Genomic DNA, 6,000 nt, shown 5'->3' with positions numbered 1-6,000 from the left:
CCGCAACCTCCACCTCCCTGGTTCAAGCGATTCTCCTGCCACAGCCTCCCGAGTAGCTGGGATTACAGGCAGGCGCCACCACGCCTGGCTAATTTTCTATTTTTAGTAGAGATGGGGTTTCACCATGTTGGTCAGGCTGGTCTCAAACTCCCAATCTCAGGTGATCCACCCGCCTCAGCCTCCCAAAGTGCTGGGATTACAGGCATGAGCCACTGCACCCAGTCAAAACTTGTATTTTAAAAAACTCATTAAGCAATCTCAAAACATTGTTCTTTTAATTGCATTTAGCTGTCTTAGAAGATCATTTAAGCAAACATTTAAGCAAAAAAAAAAATCTAAAGACTTGTTTTTACATCAAAACCCACAGAACTACCAGTAGGCACTTCGCCCCTGCCTGTGACTCTGCTGGGGTCACAGGAGTTTTAAACTCCGAAACATTTCCAGAGACTGTCCTAGCTCAATGGCTCCCCAGACCAGCTAGTTATCAAACTCCAAGGAGTCAAAAATTACAAAATAAAATCACACTATATTGTAATTATGAAAGAAATGCATGCATGTTAAAGAATTTCAATAGTATGGAAAAATAGCAAGTGAAAAAAAAAAATCTCTCCTTCTTCCCCAACAATACTCAGTGGCACGACCCAGAAGAAACCATTGTCACCAATTTCTGGTTTTAGCCCTGATGGTCACAGCATAACTCTCATATACTTATCTTGTTTTATCAGCTTCAGAAGTATCTGTTATTTCCTGAGGATATAGTTTGGATGTTATCCCCTCCAAATCTCATGTTGAATTGTAATCCCCAATATTGGAGGTGGGGCCTGGTTGGAGGTGACTGGATCATGGAGGCAAATTTCTCATGAATGGTTTAGAGCTATTCCCTGGGTGCTGTCCTCCCGATAGTGAGTGAGTGCTCCTGAGATCTGCTTGTGGCACCTCCTCCCCACTCTCTCTTTTGTTCCAACTCTTGCCAAGTGAGACGTCAGCTCCTCTTCACTGGCACCACGCTTCCTGTACAGCCTGCAGAACTGCGAGCCAATTAAACCTCTTTTATTTATAAATCACCTAGCCTTGGGGATATCTTTATAGCAGCACAAGAACGGACTAACACACCTGCTATAAAAAATGGCCAGGCGCAGTGGCTCATGCCTGTATGCCCAGCAATTTGGGAGGCTGAGGCGGGCGGATCACCTGAGGTCCGGAGTTCAAGCCCAGCCTGGCCAACATGGTGAAACCCCATCTCTACTAAAAATACAAAAATTAGCTGGGTGTGGTAGTGCATGCCTGTAATCCCAGCTACCCAGGAGGCTGATGCAGGAGAATTGCTTGAACCCAGGAGACAGAGATTGCAGTGAGTCAACATTGTGCCACTGCACTCCTGCCTGGGTGACAAAGTAAGACTGTCTCAATAATAATAATAAGAAGAAGAAGAAGAAGAAGATGAGGAATTTAGTGCATTGATCTGCCTCTCACTTTCTTTTCCTCCATACCTCTCAATTTTTGTTATATTTTTCATTCTTCTAGTATTTACTTGCATAACTTTTTATAATATCCATTGAATTACATTTTTTAATCCATCAGGGTTAGGAAGTTCTAGTGTCTCCCCACTGTATAAAATGGGGAGATGTGAATCCTTATACTGCCCTCCCCTCCTCTCCTCCCTCCTCCCTACCTGCCATTACATTGTGTGATGATTAATTTCATGTGTCAACTTGACTGGGCCACAGGGTGTGCCCAGGTATTTGGTCAAACACTATTCTGGGTGTGTTTGTGAGGATGTTTTTGGATGATTTATCATTTATCAGTGAACTGAGTAAAGCAGATGACCCTTCCTAATGTGAGTGGGCCTCATCCAATCAGCTGAATAGAACAAAGGCCTGAATGGAACAAAAAGGCTGAACTTCCCCCGAAAAAAAGAGAATTCTGGCTGCCTGACAGCCTTTGAATTCAGACATCAGTTTGTTTCCCTGCCTTTAGACCTACACTGAAATGCAGGCTTTTCTGGGGTGTCCAGCATGTGTGTATACATGGTGGGCATATATATATATTCTATTTCTTTGGAATATATATATATGTATATTTGGAATATATATATGTATATTTGGAATATATATATTCTCTTTCTCTGGAGAACACTAACTAATACACATTGTTATGGTTTAGGACATTTACATTCCATAAGTATAAATTCGGTGACTTGTGTAACGATTAATTCTAAAATTTGAAAACTAAAGCCAGATACAGTGGCATGCACCTATAGTCTCAACTACTTGAAAGGCTGAGGCAGGAGAATTACTTGAGCCCAGGAGCTCAAGACTAGCCTGGGCAACATAACAAGACCACACCTTTTTAAAAAAAGCAATAAAAAAATTTTTTTTTCCTTTTTTTCTTTTTAGCTGGTGCCTTGATCTTGGATATAGTGTTTAAAATACTATTATTTTTATTTGTTTGTTTGTTTGTTTGTTTTTGAGATGGAGTTTTCACTCTTGTCACCCAGGTTGGAGTGCAATGGCACAATCTCAGCTCACTGCAACCTCCGCCTCCTGGGTTCAAGCAATTCTCCTGCTTCAGCCTCCTGAGTAGCTGGGATTACAGGCATCTGCCAACACGCCCAGCTAATTTTTGTATTTTTAGTAGAGACGGGGTTTTGCCATGTTGGCCAGGCTGGTCTTGAACTCCTGACCTCAGGTGATCTGCCCACCTCAGCCTCCCAAAGTGCTGGGACTACAGGCATGAGCCACTGCACCCAGGCAAAAATACTACTATTTTTAACAATATATACAACCATATAATGATTGAGTCTTTGGAAAAAGAAATGTAATCTTTCATTGCTTAACTCGAACATTTGAAAGAGAATGGTCAAAATCCTGTACCATTTGCTCAAATATCATACTACATTTTGGTTTGCTTATACTAAAAGCTGGCTTTGTTATACAGCTTTCCTATGGTTTGAACATGCCCTCCAAATTTCTAGTGTTGGAAACTTAATCCCCAAATTCATATATTGTTGGTATTTGGAGGTGAGGCCTTTGGGAAGTAATTAGGATTAGATGAGGTCATCAGGATAGGGACCCCATGTGGCTTTATAAAAAAAGGAGGAGGCCAAGTGTGGTGGCTAATGCCTGTAATCCAGTATTTGGGGAGGCCAAGGTGGGCAGATCAGCAGAGGTCAGGAGTTTGAGACCAGCCTGGTCAACATGGTGAAAACCCGTCTCTACTAAAAATACAAATAAATTAGCTGGACATGGTGGTACACGCCTGTAGTCCCAGCTACTTGGGAGGCTGAGGCAGGAGAATCACTTGAACCCAGGAGGTGGAGGTTGCAGTGAGCCAAGATTGTGCCACTGTACTCCAGCCTGGGCAACAGAGCTATACTCTGTCTCAAAAAAAAAAAAGAAAGAAAAAGAAAGAAAGAAAAAGAAAAAAGAAAAGGAGGAAAGACCTGAACTGACACACTGACACACACACTCTTGCTGTCCCACCACATGATACCCTCTACCATGTTAAGATGCAGCAAGAAGGCCCTCACAAGATGCCAGTACCATGCTCTTGGACTTCCCAGATTTCAGAACTGTAAGGAATAAATTTCTTTTCTTTATAAATTACCCAGGATATGGTATTCTGTTAGCAACAGAAAACAAAGATAAGTTTTTGGCTTGTTTTTCCTGGAGTTTTTAATTGCCTTTCACTTTTTGTGGTTGTTGATAAAAGGGACTATGCTTTTATTGTATCTTTAAGCTCTTCCAGGTTTTTGTTTTGTTTTGTTCTGTTTTGTTCTGAGATGGAGTCTTGCTCTGTCACCCAGGCTGGAGAGCAGTGGCATGATCTTGGCTCACTGCAACTTCTGTCTCCTGGGTTCAAGTGATTCTTGTGCCTCACCCTCCGGAGTAGTTGGGATTACAGGCATGCACCACCACGCATGGCTAATTTTTGTATTTTTTAGTAGAGATGGGGTTTCACCATGTTGGCCAGGCTGGTCTCGAACTCCTGACCTCAAGTGATCTGCCTGTCTTGGCCTCCCAAAGTGCTAGGATTACAGGCATGAGCCACTGTGCCCAGCTTCTTCCAGGTTTTTGTTAATTATGTAGTTTGTATAGTATACTCCACATCATTTTGCAGACATTCTACACAGAGCCCTCTCATTTCTTATTCCATGTTTTCTTTAATTTTTACTTTTTGTGGGTACACAGGTGTATATATTTGTAGGGTATAAGAGATGTTTTGATACACGCATGCAATGCATAATAACCACGTCATGGACAATGAGGTATCCATCCCCTGAAGCACTTATCCTTTGTGTTGCAAACAATCCAATTATACTCTTATAGCTATTTTTCTTTCTTTCTTTCTTTCTTTCTTTCCTTTTTTTTTTTTTTTTTTTTTTTTTTAGACAGATTCTCACTCTGTCACCCAGGCTGGAGTGCAGTGGTACAATCTTGGCTCACTGCAACCTCCACCTCCTGGGTTCAAGTGATTCTCCTGCCTCTGCCTCCCAAGTAGCTGGGATTATAGGCACGTGCCACCATACGCAGTTAATTTTTTTGTTTTGTATTTTTAGTAGAGACAGGGTTTCACCATGTTGGCCAGGTTGGTCTCAAACCCCTGACCTCAAGTGATCTGCCTGCCTTGGCTTCCCAACGTGCTGGGATTACAGGTGGGAGCCACCACACCTGTATTTACTTAAAAAAAAAAAAGAGAGAGAGAGAGAGATGGGGGTCTCACTATGTTGCCCAGGCTGGTCTCGAACTCCTGGGCTCAAGCAATCTTCCCACCTCAGTCTCCCAAAGTGCTGGGATTACAGGTATAGCCCTCTTTTTTTAGTTTTTTTGAGGAATCTTCAAACTGTTCTCCATAATGGTTGTACTAATTTACATTCATACCAACAGCATACAAGCGTTCCCTTTTCAGCTGGGAGTGGTGGCTCACGCCTGTAATCCCAGCACTTTGGGAGGCTGAGGCAGGCAGCTCACCTGAGGTCGGGAGTTCAAGGCTAGCCTGACCAACATGGAGAAACCCCGTCTCTACTAAAAATACAATATTAGCCGGGCATGGTGGCACATGCCTGTAATCCCAGCTACTCAGGAGGCTGAGGCAGGAGAATCACTTGAACCCAGGAGGTGGAGGTTGCAGTGAGCCAAGATCATGCCATTGTACTCCAGCCTGGGCAACAAAAGCAAAACTCTGTCTCAAAAAAAAAAAAAAATATATATATATATATAAATAAATAAAGAGTTCCCTTTTCTCCATCTCCTTGCCAGCATTTGTTATTGCCTGTCTTTTGGATATAAGCCATTTTAACTGGGGTGAGATGATATCTCATTGTCATTTTGATTTACATCTCTCTAATAATCAGTGATGTTTAGCATGTTTTCATATGCCAGTTTGCTATTTGTATGTCTTCTTTTGAGAAATGTCTGTTCAAATGTTTTGCCCATTTTTTAAATCAGATTACTAGATTTTTTTCTATTGAAGTTGTTTGAGCTTCTTATATATTCTGGTTATTAATCCCTTGTCAGATGGGTAGTATTTTCTCGCATTCTGTGGGTTGTCTCTTCACTTTGTTGATTGTCTCCTTTGCTGTGCAGAAGCTTTTTAACTTGATGTGATCCCATTTGTCCATTTTTACTTTGGTTACCTTTGGAGAATTACTCAAGAAATTTTTACCCAGACTAATGTCCTGGAAATTTTCCCCAATGTTTTCTTGTGGTAGTTTCACAGTTTGAGGTCTTGGATTTAAGTCTTTAGTCCATTTTGATTTGATTTTTGTATTTGGTGAGAGATAGGGGTATAGTTTCATTCTTCTGCATATGGATATCCAGTTTTCCCAGCACCATTTATTGAAGAGATTGTCCTTTCCCCAGTGTATGTTTTTGGCACCTTTGTCAAAAATGAGTTCACTAGTAATGAGTTCACTGGTGTGAACTCATTTTTGACAAAGGTCAAAGGAGGTGTGAGGATTTGTTTCTGGGTTCTTATTCTGTTCCATTGGTCTGTGTGTCT

The sequence above is a fragment of the Pan troglodytes genome, chromosome 17 (genome assembly GCF_028858775.2).
Source record: "Pan troglodytes isolate AG18354 chromosome 17, NHGRI_mPanTro3-v2.0_pri, whole genome shotgun sequence".
Taxonomy (NCBI): domain Eukaryota; kingdom Metazoa; phylum Chordata; class Mammalia; order Primates; family Hominidae; genus Pan; species Pan troglodytes.
This window is presented reverse-complemented; position numbering follows the sequence as displayed.